The 14,848-nt window shown below is 39.0% G+C and overlaps 1 pseudogene; it reads right to left on the reverse strand.

The window, feature by feature from the left end:
* Positions 1–5,578: 5,578 nt before the first annotated feature.
* Positions 5,579–13,430, reverse strand: LOC138145191 (glucocorticoid modulatory element-binding protein 1 pseudogene; annotated as a pseudogene).
* Between the last annotated feature and the right edge of the window lie 1,418 nt (positions 13,431–14,848).

Below are 14,848 nucleotides of genomic sequence, written 5' to 3' on the forward strand. Positions count from 1 at the left end.
TATGAACTGATACAAAGTAAAGTAAGCAGAACCAGGAGAACACTGTACATAGTAAGAGCATTATTGCATGATGATCAGCTCTGCATGACTTATCTCCTCTCAACCATACAAAGAACCCAGACAATTCTGAAGGTCTTACAATGAAAACTGTTGTCCACCACCTGAGAAAGAACTGATGGAATCTGAATGCTGATCAAAGCATGGAATTTTAATTCTTTTTGGGGTGTTTTTTCTTAATTTTTTTCACAATGAGAATAATATGAAAATATGTTTTATATGACTACACATATATAAACTATATCAAATTGCCTGCTGTCTCAGGGAGAGGGAGAGACAAGAAAGAGAGAGAATTTAGAATTCAATCTTTTAGAGAACAGGTGTTAAAAATTGGTTTTACATGTAATTGGAAAAATATCTAATTTTAAAATAAATGCATATTGGTTGATTGATGGAATAGTCTCTCTTAAGATCTCTTTGCCCTCCCCAAACTTTCCACTAGCTCCTTTTCCAGGAAGGGACATTCCTTTTGGTTTCATCATGATGTAAAAAATCAGCCTTAGTAGGTGCTCCATTTGACAGTAGAAGTATAGGACCTTCCATCTGTGTATCACTTGGGTTGCTAGTTCAGCTTCCCTCCTCTATTTATGATTCCGCAATCTCAAAGAGATCATAAGGTCTTTTCCTTGTATCTTACTTAGAGTGCCAGTTGTTATGGATTCTCAGGAAAGAAAAATGCTTTCAGTTTTATTTTGTTTTTCCCCCAACCTACCCAATGATGATTAACTGACATCAGAACAAACTGGTGGTTAAAAAAAACGATACGAGATGGCATACTAATCAGAACCATCACTTTCTAGGTGGCAACATTGTGACCTAACCCTGGGATGCATTGCAGTATACATAAACTCTAGGGAATAACTAGAACAGACTCATATGAATCATAAGACATTGGGGCTTGCAGTATTTTATATTTGGGAGCAGACAAAGGTTATTGCTACCCTTTTCAAGTGCACTGGTCTAAAATAAGCACAATTTAATGTATAAATGAGCATATCATTAGCCAAATTAAATAAAAATATAGTTTGAATGGTATATTGTTTTTCACCCAATGTCTACCTTTGGCCATTTGACTAGTTCTCTCTTCCTTCAGTTTGAAATATACTTCCTTATCCAAAGAGTGATTATCTCTTTGAGTAACTTAAGTTTCTGCAAGACATTTATTCTTTTATCATGCTGACAAAGCTTGAGTCTCTTATTTAGGCTGACTCACCAAACCGCAGCTCCATCATTTTGGTGATCTTTGGCCATAGCCAAAGGATAAAAGATAGAAGGGCAGTTGACATTAATTAATCCAGACAGATACATTCTTTACTCTGTTTTTGGTCCTAAGTCTATGAGGCCATGCCTATTAATTCTTCTATACTAGGTTGACTGAAACTTCACCCCAGCCTTGGTTTTCTTTCTCAGATTAGTGCAGGGCACTGTTTAATACAACAAATATTTACTGAGTGCCATGTTCAGGGCACTATGCTAGGCATGTGAGAAGGTAGAAAAACATACAATATGATCTCAACTTTCAATGGTCATTTCAACAAATCTGTGATCTCATCCTTTTAGGTACTCAATCCATCAACACCTTACCTCTTAGAGGAAATGAGGTGGTGGGACTCAGGTCCTGGAGTCAGGAAGACCTGAGTTCAAATCCAGTTTCTGGAATTAATTAGCTGTATGAGCCTTTGCAAACCACTTAATCACTCTCTGCCCCAGTATGCCCCACTGTAAAAGGAGGATAATAATGGCACCTACTTCATACAGTTGTTGTGAGGATTAAATCAGATAATATGTACAAATCACTTAGCACAGGACCTGGTACATAGTAGGTCAATACTTTGTCCCCCCTTCCTTCTTTTCTTTCTTCCTGTAGGACTCCTATCAGTATTCTTTGGTAAATCCTTCATTGGAGCCCATACAACATAACATCATAGACCTACAGCCAGAAGGAATCTCAAAGCCACCTCGTCCAACCCTTCATTTTACAGATGAAGATAATGAGGGTCAGGGAGTTTGTGACTTGTCCAAGTTCACACACATAACATCAGAGTTAGGATGTGAGCCTAGATCCTGATTCCAGAGCCAGAGCTCTTCTCACTATACCAAGGTGCTGAAAACCTTCCTGCAGATCTCATAACAGTGGGTAGATATCAATGGGTCACAGGCTGACTGACCATCACTAAACTAGTCTACCTCCTCTATCCAGTCATACAGGTCTCCAATGATATCCTTTACACTGCTTTGCATGTACGATTCTTCATTTATGTCTTGTTATAATATATTCATTCTCACAATGCACCTCAAGAAGCATGAAACCATGAAATTCCCTGTCCTCATGGGTTTACAGATTTAGTAAGGGGTCAACGATAAGTACAGAATGTGAGAAAAGCATAAAGAAAATGCCAAAATGTTAGGTGAGGTCTAAGGAAAGAAAACTCATTTCCATCAGAGAGTATCAGAGAAAGCACTTAAGACTGGTTTGGAAAGTTGAAATTTAACATGAATGGATGAGGGTGAGATGGAAGATGAGAAGGCATCCCAACTAAATGGTGTGGCACAAGTAGAGGCAGTGAGATAAGAAAGGACGGTGTATGAATGGCAGATAGCAAATTATTGAGTTTACTTGGAACACAGTAAATAAGATAAATTAATGTGGAATAAACCTGAACAGATGAGATAGTACTAGGTTATAGAGATCCTCAAATATTAGGAGAGAGAAATTGGGGCTTTATCCACTAGGAAAATGGGAAGATTCAAAGTTTTTGAGAAGAGAAATTACATAATTCAGTCTCTATATATGGAAAATTAATTTGCTAGTTATATGAAGAACAGATTTGCAAGGAGGGAAGACTGGAGATTGAGAAACTGATATATACTATTGCAACAGTACTGTGAAATAATCCAGGATGCAGTAATGAAGAAGTCTTTATTAGGATAGTGGTCACTGGAAGAGAAAGGAGGAATTAGATGTAAGATACAGGGTATCCCCAGAGACAGCACAATTTTAACCTATTAAACTTAAGATGGCATGAAAACATTGGGAATACTGTATATCAAGGAAACAAGACTCAGCAGTTAATTGAATACAGAAAGTGAAGGAAAGAGCCCAAAGTACCATTGATTTTAAGCATTAAAACTTAGTGAACATTAGTGCAAGTAACAGTAATAAGGAAGTCAAGAAGTCTAAGGTTGAGCAGTAAACAAAATAACAACTTCAATTCAGCATATGCTGAGTTTGGGCTACCAATGTAAGATTCCAATAGAAATATCCAGTCGGTCATTGGAAAATGCAGGCCTGGAGCTTGGAAGACATGTTAAAGCTGAAGACACAGAACTAAAGACTCTTCTGGGAAGGATGATAGGTGAAGCTGTGATGAAACTTCCAAGATAGTGAATTTTAAAAGAGAAGGCAAGAAGCATGAGAAGAATCTCAAACATCACCAACACTAAGGACTCCATAGGAGAAAATTAGAAAGTAAAGGTGACAAAGGCACAATTAGAGAGGCAGGAGAAGTAAACAGGGAAGTATGGCAGGAGAAAAGTCAGAGAAGGAAATGGTAACTACCACAAGCATTCCAAGGAAGATGAAGACTTGGGAAAGCCCATGGGATGAGGTTTTTTGAAAAACCACTTATTATTTATTTATTTATTGCTTTTTGGAGGAGGGAAGGTAGGGCAATTGGGGTTAAATGACTTGTCCAAGGTCACACGGCTAGTAAGTCTTAAGTGTCTGAGGCTGAATTTGAACTCAGGTCCTCCTGACTCCAGGGCTGTTGTTCTATTCACTGCACCATGTAGCCATCCCGAAAAACCATTTTTTTAAAGGCATTCCTGGGGCATTTCTAATACTATGCCATAGAAAATGCTTCTTTCCCATGGAGTCCTGCTCTGACAAGAGGAGACATTTACTCAGTGCCTAGCAAAAGGGCTGAGGCTACAGCATCAGTTCCAGCCTAGACCTAAAATTGCTTCCAACTCAGTATCTTGTAGCAACAGTAGCAGCATCCACAGTAAATGAAAAGTAGGGATAAGAGGGCAAACAAGGAAGGAAGTGGAGTAGGCACCTGTACTTCTTTTTTTTTTCCTTTTGGAGGGTGAAGGCAGGACAATTGGAGTTAAGTGACTTGCCCAAGGTCACACACCTAGTATATGTTAAGTGCCTGAGGTCGGATTTGAACTCAGGTCCTCCTGTCTCCAGGGCCGGTGCTCTTTTCACTGTGCCACCTAGACGCCCTGGCATCAATAGTCTTTATCCAAAACAATGACCAAAGCCTGGAAAGTTTTGGTTTCAATGAAACAAAGTCCTCTGAGTATTGATGGATGATGATAAGGACCAAAGGAAGCGCCAATAATTAACTCCAGTAGTAGGCTCCAAAGCAAAAAAGAAGAAAAAAAAAAGGTGGGGAGGGGAGAGGCTTACAAGTCAACGTAGCAACTAATCTGGATGTAGAATTCTTTTGGTCCTGGAGTCACAGTGAGAAACAAAACTGTAGCTTCAGAGCAAAGGCTTATAAGGCAGAGGGTAAAATCACCAACAATGAGCACCAGAGGGAAAATAGACCCATAGAGTTATGAGGACAACTGGCTAATGTCAGCTTTAAAAGCTAAAAACCTGAATGGAATGGGAAAGAGAGTGAGAGGTGGGGAGGGGGCCATCCTGCTGTCGGGAAAATCATTTTTGCACCTTAGGATTAATCCTTGGGAATACTTGCCCCAAAGGCTCTCAAGTCCTCAGATTCATGCTCAGACCTCCACTGAGTGGTCACTGGCAACTCTATCATGATACTTACTGTGATGGGAGCCCTAGAGACCATTTTTCCTTGAAAACACCCTGGCTCATTTTTCTACTTTGGCCTTCCCAATCTCTGGCATCTTTGACCACTGTTCTGTGGGGTCCAGGAGATGGGGCACCCTTTAAGAGGCAAGAAAGTTACTCTCCCTGCCCTGATCCCTGTGTCAAAGCACTCCCTTATTAAAATGATACTGGTTGTCTTTCTCACAAGCAAGAAGAACATCCCCCAACTTCTTCTGGCTGCCAAGTTTCCTCTTGACCATCTGAGGATCCATTCTTCCTAGGAGCGCAGGCAAAATCAAATACCCCCATGCCGCATGATCTTCAGGTATCAAATCCATATCCATGGTTTGGGTAGCCCTGCATCTTTAGAAAATGCTCACCCAGAGACAGAAGGGGAAGAGCCTTCTGGACAGCGGTCCATGTCATTCTGCTGCTTCATTTAAATGAAACAACTTCCTAGGTGGCAAGGTTAGGGAAGCACGTGGTCTCCTCCTTTTCTTTCTGAGGGCAGCTCCTTCTGTCCACTGATTACATGGTGGTGGGAGGGGAAAGACAGGGGAAATGAGCATTTTCGGTCACATTACTGAGATTTTTTCTTTTCTTTTTTAACTACAAAAAACAAAGCAAAAAAAAAAAAAAGACCCTATGGAGAAATGAGCGGGACAGTGATAAAAATGAAGAAACCATTAAAATGTCAAATACAGAATGAGTCTCCTGGTCCCAGACTCCCAGTTAATCCTCCAGGACCATAATTTCCAAATTGTGCACTTGGTGCCAGTGCTTTTCTATCTTAAACTACAGCCTTCTGCTCAATCTTCAGATCAGTCTCCAGGAGTTTTGCCCTCAGATCTCTTAGCCTCCGGGTCTAGAGCAGGATCAGTTTCTACGATGGTCTGCCCATCCTCAGAAGTGCTTTCCACAACCTGGTTGGCAGAGGTCAGGCTAGAATACATGGCCACCAGATCCACAGGACTCACCACCATGGCTGTGTTTCCCAAGGTCCCCATCCTATATGGCATCTGAGCTCAGCAGTGTCAGGTTGAATGAGGGGCAGATAGTCACTGCCTCAGGTGAGCTAGTCTTGGCAGAAGAGACAATAATTGCACAGCAAAAGAACGGAGAGCCAGAAGGCAGTGTGTGGACAGTCACAGGGTTAGAACCCTAATCAGGGTATCCATGGCAGCATTGCCTATGGTGAATAACTGGCCCATTGGTGCTGTAGAAATGGACAACATGATGGTGAACTGAGGCTGCTGGGATGAAAGAAGAGGAGCTCAGGACAGTACTAGAGACCAGGCACTGGAGGTAGGGCCTTTTCCTGGTTTAAGATTGTTCATGGGCATCAATACCACATTCTGCATTTTCTTAGATTTCAGCCTGTCATCCTGTGCCTGCTTCTTTTGCTCCTCCAACTGGAGTTGTAGGTCTGTCAGAAGGGAGAAAGTGTTCTTGCTCTGACTCCTCCTGTTGTCTAAAACTCGACTATGTCCATTGTGCCAAAGGTGAGGGCAACATTATTAAGGGCAGTGGCATCTGTAATCTGAAAAGGATACTGAAAGAAAGAGCCTTTGGTAAACATTCCTCAGCTCCCCTATTTCCTTTTGTATGTTGCAAACTACCCCCTTCATGAGTCCCACATCAGCTATACCCTTCCGGGATATCAGGGTATCCTCTGAAATCTCTTCCAGATCTTTCAACCCTTCCTAAATGGCCATGGTGCAACTGCTGTGAGAGCTGAGTTCTACTTCAGCCCAGCCTCTTCAATATTCTCTGAAAGAACAGTCTGTATGAGTCCTCTACCAGCCAAAGTATGTGTCTATACCATGCCTGCCTGATGCCCTGGCACTGGTGCTCGGGCACTGCTGATCAGGAGGTTAAAATTGGTATTTCTTCAAGTATTGGAGCAAACCTTCCCATGCCGGTAAAAGTCTATCTGCCTAGAGCGCATCATTTTCCTCTACATGACTCCATCCAGACAAATGTCTTTCTTCCAGTCCTTCAGGCTAGACTTGCCAGAAAGAAAAAACACAATTCTGGGTCTGATCAAGTGATTGTTGAGCTTGACACCCTTCAAATTGACTCCTAAACATGCAGCCTTTTTCCAGAGGAAGATGGTTTTATTCTCTCACAAGTGATAGGACGAGCAATTTCCATCTTTTCCTTTGCTTCTATGGTGTTAGCATCAGTCCCTTCATCAATTTTGTGTATTGTGTGGGTTTCTATGGCTATAAATACCACATTGTTCTTTGAATCCGTTTCATACATCCCTTGCTACACAGGATGGAACTACAAGATCACTTGGGTTTTTTCTTCAAGGTTCTCCCTTTTTTGCCCATCAGTTGGCATAACAGCTATATCCCCTATAGGGACATGCACTTTAGCACTAGCCAACTTTCACATGAAGTCAGGAGGCCGAGAACTCATCTCTGGCAGGTGAACAGCCACTTAAAAAACTATTTTCAATAAAGTGGTAAAAACAAGAAACAAATTGCAAGTTTGAACTCAGTAAAGAAATGGAAATCACACACTGACAACGTTCTAAAAGTCAGTAGTGGGACGAATAAATAACATAAGGAAAAGGAGGACTTGTAGGCCTTCAGAGTTGAGAGAAGTAGTTTTGTTTGTGATATTTTAAGATCGAAGAGACCTGAGCCTGTATATAGGCAGCTAAAAAGGAAGCAATGGAAAGGAAGGGAAAGAAGATGCAAAAGGAAGAGAGAGTGATTGACAGATCAAAGTCCCAGAAAAGCTGGGAGGGATCTGATCCAGAGCACAGGAAGAAGGGTTGGCTTTGGCAAGCTGTTCAGAGGATAGCAAGTCATCTACTCTTTGTTCAATGTCCTCTGGGATAATTACCTAGCTCTAACTGTGCTTTATATTCTCAGAGGGAGACCAGCCCCCTTCCTAGGTAGAGCCATATTGGAAAAACATTCTTAGGAATATATTTGCTCTAAGGGTTGCACTCAACTCTCTTATTAATTGGGATTATAGAGGGAATTTGAAGTTACCACTGAGGGTCATTCGGTGGGGAGTCTTGTCACAAAGAAAGTACCTTGAGGGACAAGTTTATCACAGTATGGAAATCATTATTCCTTAGAGAAATAAGGCATAGCCTTAAATAGAGCCCACTAGCAACTTCTCTGTTTGGCATTTTATGGTCTTCTCAACATGGTTAACCTGCCTTTCAAATTTATTATACATTCTTTCATGTAGTCTCCAGTTCAGAAAAATTGTCCTTGCTCTTTCCTTATGCATGACATTCTATCTTTTTTCTCCATACCTCTGCACAGACTGTCCCCCATGCCTGCAATTCACTCCCTCTTCACCTCTGACTGTTAAAATCCCTGATATCCTGCAAGGCTCAGCTCAGACACAACACTCCTCAAAAGAGGCCCTTTCCTGATCTCCTTAGGTGCTAATGTATCCTTTACCCAAAATATTTCACAATGCTTGAAAGGGATGCCCCACATAATCCTCTATTTCAGAAAGAACAAAATGATCCTTCCCTTTACTCTCCAAACATCTTCTCACCACGTGCATTATAGCTACAAGGGTTCTGTGCTGTCGCCCCCTTTCCATTTCTAGAACCATAATAAATCAATACTGCCATGCTCCAGGTAAAAGTTTCTAATCTTCTTCCCTATAGATCCACTCACCATTCCTGTAAATTTCCAAACCAAAATATCAATCCTTATCCAACAATCCCCTATCTGTATTCTCTCCTCTTGTTGGATTGTAAACTCCTTGAGGGGAGGGACTCTGCTTTCACATCTTCATCCCCAGCAGTTCTTGGCACTTATTAAAAGCTTAATAAAAGCATTCATTCTTTTTCATTCATGTTGTGTCTCCTAAAAGAATACACTCCTTGAGGACACAGACTGTATCATATTAATCTCCATATCCCCAGGACCTAGCACACTCTGGCAGTCAGCAAAGACTTAACATATGCTTACTTACTAAACACTTGAGTATGTTACATAGACCTAGCACATGCAGAAAAATCTTGTTAGAAAAAAATTGGATAATCACTGATTTAAAATTAAAAAAAAGAAGCAACAGATTATACAGCAGAAAACTACAAGAGTTCTTAACTCTGTGTGTGTGTGTGCCATGACCCTGTTTGGCAGTGTGGTGAAACCTATGGATTCTTTCTCAGAATAATGCTTTAAAATGCATAAAATATATAATATTATATAATAATTATTATATTGTATAATAATATATAAAATAAATTACATAGGAAGCCAATTATATTGAAATACAGTTATCAAAAAGAAATTTAAGTTCACAGACCCTAGTTAAGAACATTTAATCTAGAACAGGAATCATCAGGCCATGACACACAAGAAATGGTTTTAAACAGTTAACAAATACAGTTTACCTTTTTCATCCAGGAAATGCAGCCACATTCTTTGTTGAAGTAGACTCTAGGAGTCAGGAAAGAGACGGTAACAGTCTGTATTCTCCTTATTGGGGCAAAAGACAAGATAGTGAGATAGAAAAAAAAATGGAGGAGGTAGATAGAAAGGAAGAAAAGGGGAAGATGTAGAGGTATAAAAGGAGACTGGAGAAAGATGGAAGAAAGAGAGAGGAAAAGGAAAATTTTAAAGAAGAAGAAGAAAAAGGAAAATGGGAAGGAAAATTTTCTTACTTTTCCTGAGAGATTTTATTCCCCTAAGTTGTCTCTGTTTTTCATAACTTCTTGTGTCTTCTTCCATTTCTAAACTCATAAATCCCTTAAAAGTCCCAAGACTTTTACTTTTGTTTTTATTTTCATTTGTTCTTAAAACTGTACTTTCTACCTTATTTGGCTTCACCAATCCTCCTAAGGGACATGGAGACGGCCGAATTTTCTAAGTCTGTCTTCTTGTCTAACAGTAGTAAAAATCTATACAGTCAATTTCTCTGACCCCAGAATGACAAAAAAGCTTCTAACACATACTGATTTGTGGGAAGAAAAAATTATTACTGGCTCAAGAAACCTTAAATTAAAGAGAATAATTGAGAACTTGGTATGCCACTTCTGGACGGTTTTTGACTTCTGCTCTGAAATCTAAATTTATTGAATCATGAAATGATGAAAGTATTTATTGCCTTTTCCACAAATTTCTGTCCAGCATTTATTCAACTTGACTCATTAAGACCACAAACTAAGTGTGATAAAATCTAAGAAGACACAAATGGCCAGTTACAAAAAAAGATGAGAGATTTCATTTGAAGAATCTTTATCCTCTTTGGTCTTAATTGAATGTATTGTGTAAGCTCCAAGAAAGAAAGAGCTCAGATCCCATTACACTATTGATTTATAGGATTCCATATGAAATCCTAAGGCGATAATTAGAACCTCCCTCCCACCCCCTGCACATACACACAGAGATGCATCTACACACAGTAATTTTGCAAGAATCTGAGGAGCTGTGAAGTGTTTAACCTCTTGATCACAAGCTGTTCTTTGCAAGTGATTATCAATGTGCAGTTATCAAAAGGACATTTCAAACGTCTTATTTGTACTACTTGCTACTTTCATGGATAAGAGGGCAAGATGATGTGACTGAATTATTGACAGGAATCTCTTCAGTGTGCCTCATGCTATATTTATGGTGATTTCATTACATTTCTTTTCCCCTGAGGGTTTTATGATGAACTTGTGGAACAAGCAAGAACTAAGGAAGTCATTTCTTCTAATTTCCTTCTAATTTTTTGCTCTTCAATAGAAAAAGGGAATGGTTAAGAGCTATCATTCTTCACCACCCCCACCTCCTCCCATAGTTCTAGGAGAAATAAAATCATGACAAGGCCACAGGGGATTAGAATGTGAGGACTGAAAAATTAATGCAAATTCTACAGAGTTTAAAGTTCAAAGTGTTATTTTTAGTTCAATTGAATATTGGGACCACTGCTAAGAGGGATGATTGATGAGGCAGGATGCTTACAGTTGTAAACCATACAAGGAGCTCCATCATCCTGGTAAATGCATTTCCTCAAGTCAAGGATAATCAGGAAGCAAAACATCCTACCTCATAAACAAGAAAATAAACAGACTGAATGTACCAGGATATAATGTACAAAGAAGAATCAATAAGTATGGGCAATTTGAGGATATTTCAAAAGACCTTATTTCATCTCTATGAATAAAAATGTTTCCAACTTTATATTACAGAAATGGAATGCTGCAAATTCAGACAGTGATGAGGGTACATTGTGATGTATACATAATAAGAGAAGTATGTCTATGAAAGGTGCAATCTCACCTTAGTTCACTTGTATGAACTGATACTGAGTAAAAATAAATAGATCTAGGAAAATACTCTACATAATAATTACAGTAACTTAATACTAAAAGGAAGTTGAATTCTGAGTAACTATAATGAACAATCTTGGTCCCAAAGAGCAGATAATGAAATAGATCTCCTTCTCAACCGAGGTGAGGGACTACAGGGCTAAAAGCTATACATAATTTTAAATACAACTATTGCATCATTTTTTTCTTTTGATTTAACTGTTGTTGTTGTTACAGGAAAAGTTCAACTCCAGGTAAGGAAAAGGAAGTGTATCTCCAGAAAATAATTGGATGTAAAAAATAAAAGCCATCAATAAAACACTGAAAATAAACCAAAAAATTATTCTACAATTTTTGACACAAAAAGGGAAACTAAAGTAGTTATATACATAGCCAAATGACAATACTTGTGTTTATCTACAAAAGATGTGATTTGCATGTAACTTTATATGTTCTTTGATACATGGTAATGCTGCATATTTATGTGCCAATGATACGTCTGCTTGTTAGCTATACATAAATTTACTATTTATCTGTTTGCACATATGCTATTGTTTACGCTTGATCTTTTATTACATATATAAATTTATCATATTTTTGCTTTATTTCTTACATATATTAATGTGACCTATGCATGCAGCATACTTTTCATGTAATTGAGACCTGCAGACCCTAGAGAATATCCACAATATGAGACTGGACAAATATGTTCAAACTTAACTTAGTTGATTTGCTGGAGATAGCAAATGTTAGACTGAAGGGAGGAGGGAGGAGAGGAAGGGAGTTGGTCTTTGGAAGTGAGGACCTAATCAGAGGGAAAAAAGGTATTTAATAAAAACAAAACACATTCGCATCCAGTCATCCCTTTATGAGGTAAGATCAAATATCTTGAGTGAATTAGAAAGTAAGCAATGGTCCCTGGATGAAAATAATCTGCCACATTCCCACAATAATTTTAAAAAATAACAGCACGCTAAAAAAAAAAGTCTGCTACTTCATTGAGGCCAGGCAGAAGACAGATTCAAGGAAGAATGCACACCTAGATGAAGTGCCTTTGGAGGAATGAACGTCTCTACAGAGGCAGAGAATGAGAGACCCCAAGAAAACCATGTGAAGGTATAAGAACAGAAACAGGATGGTGTCAGCTACCATGATGAGTTCAGCCAGGACTCTGGGACAGAAGCTGACTGGACACAAGGAGTGTTAGGATAGATATTAAGATCCTTAAAGCCCTCCCCTGGACTTTAGACCCCAAGTTCATAATTATGTATCTGCTTTCTCCACTTGGGTTACTTCCTGGGAGTGTAAAACCCTTCTTCAAAAAAAAAAAAAAGATTTACTTTGTCTTTAAAACAGTGTTAACTAGGGCCAGCTAGGTGGTTCACTGACCCTGGAATCAGGAGGACCTGAGTTCAAATTCGACCTCAGACACTTAACACAAAACTAGCCGTGTGACCTTGGGCAAGATGCTAAACACCAATTGCCCTACCTTCCCGCTCCAAAAAGCAAAAAAACAAACAACAAAGCAGTGTTAACTACATAGACATTTGTTAGCCTGACTATGCTTAATGAAAATGAAGTCTAGAAGTGGCAACTGAGGAAGAAATATCTCTGGAGAAGAAAGAAAGAAAATTTGAGTACTATCTCTCACTAGGGGCTTAGAGCTAAAAATTTAAAATACATAGAGAGCACTTTAGTTCTTTCTATTACAATTTTCCAGAATTGTAAAAAGAAAAAGAAATGTTATATGAGCCATGAGAGGAAAGGGTAAGGTTAGGAAGTCACAAGATAATTGATTATAAAAAATGTTAACATATTTCTAATTCAAGAGAACCTAAAATTTTAGTCAGACCAACTGAGTAGGAACTCTATCAACACTCTGATAAGCAACAAGAATAATGCTTTCAGGTTATGCCAGAATAATTAGAACAGTCATTACTCTAATTTTCATTTGGGGACAGCAGACTTTCTCTTACCTAAGTTTTGTATCTTTCCCAGCACCTAGCATATACAGTAGGTGCTTAACAAATATTTCTTATATCATTGTATATAAATGGGCCACAATGAGTTAGATTTTCTCAGCCCTTTATTTTATTTTATTCTCTTTCTTTTATATTCATAGCTTTAATTTGGTTTTTGGTACATTGGTTGTTTTTCTTCTAGAATGTAAGGTCCTAAATTGCATGGAATGAACTTGGATTTTCACTATGATCTGGAAATTCTGCAAAGTACCTGGATTGCTCTTTGGCAAGTGGGAAAACCGAACAGATGGGCGATCCTGCAGATATAGTAAACCTGTGCCATCGGGGATATGCTGCATATGTCACCATGATATGATACTGACAACCGTGATAATGATTACTCTTCAGCATGAGAAGACGGGCTCTCTTATTCTAAAGGGAGAAGAGGAACAAATCTTGGAATCTTAGAGCTGGGAGAACTTATAAAGGCCAAGTAGTCCATGTCACACATGAGCAAGAATTCCCCTTATAAAAATCCCGGTTCTTATCCAGCTTTCATTTAAAGATCTCTAGTGAAGAGACCTAATTCCCTGCCAGGGCAATCTGTTCCCCTTTTTACAATAACTCTAATTGTTAGGTCAGAAATGAAAAGATGTAAACTGTGTGAATCCTCTTCTGTATTAAAATAGTGTCGAGCTTGATATTTCAGTTCATACTGGCCTTTGAAGTAGCAAGCTCTGGTCTCACTTGTTACAAGGCTATGTTTGTGTGGTAGGAGTTAATAAATTGGCAGTGACATCTGAGATGGCAAATTTAATTTTGAAATAGTTACTCATTTCATCTTAATAGAATAATGAAATCAAATTATGCACATAGAAAGACCACAAAGAAGGAAAGTAGCCATTCCTGCTGCTGCTTTTCATTTACTTGCAGTATCTTTTCTTTTCAATTCTGTGCTGGCTAATGAGAGGTAATGAATCTCATTTGAGCATGTTAGCTCAAATTTTGAATTCTCCAGAATCAAAGAACAACTTTTGTCCAATTCCCACCTGAACAATAGTCCAGGTGGCACCCAGCCTCTGAATGAAGACCTCCAGCAAAGAATGGCCCACTCTATTTTTAGATGCATTTGATTGTGAAGAATTTGGAGCTCACCCCCTTACATGGCACCCAAATCTGTCTATCAATAATTTATTCTCATTGGCTTTAGTTCAGCCACTGGGAGAAAAAGGGACACATTTAATTCCTCTTCTACATAAAAGCTCTTTAAATACATGAAGATGGCCATTATGTGCACGGCTTCCTCCCTCACCCTCCACCCAGCCTTCTTTTTTCCCAGTTCAACAACAGACCCTCCTATAGCTTTACTGCCCCGGTTCTGATCATCCTCTGAATGAATTAGGCTCACTGTTCTTTCTAAAGTGTGGCAGTTAGATCTGAACAAGGTATTCTCAATGTGGTTTGAATAAGGCAAAGTAGAAATAAAGCCTCTCATACAAAATGCTTTGTCAACTTCAATGCTGTATAGAAGAACATTAGGGTTTTTTTTTTCTATTTTTCAACTTGCCCTTGGCTTCTAGTCCATTCAACCCCTACCCCACCTCCCATTCCCCATTTGCCTTTCTATAGTCACAGAATCATAGAATTTTCTAATTGAAGACACCTCAGTAGACATCTCCTCCAACCCCTAACCAGAAAGTCTCTGCACTCTAATACATCCAACAAGTGGTCATCCAGTCTCTGTTCTAATTAAGGACACAA

This window comes from Petaurus breviceps, unplaced genomic scaffold, assembly GCF_028583685.1.
Source record: "Petaurus breviceps papuanus isolate PSGF00001 unplaced genomic scaffold, PetGlider_PUasm1.0 90730, whole genome shotgun sequence".
NCBI lineage: Eukaryota > Metazoa > Chordata > Mammalia > Diprotodontia > Petauridae > Petaurus > Petaurus breviceps.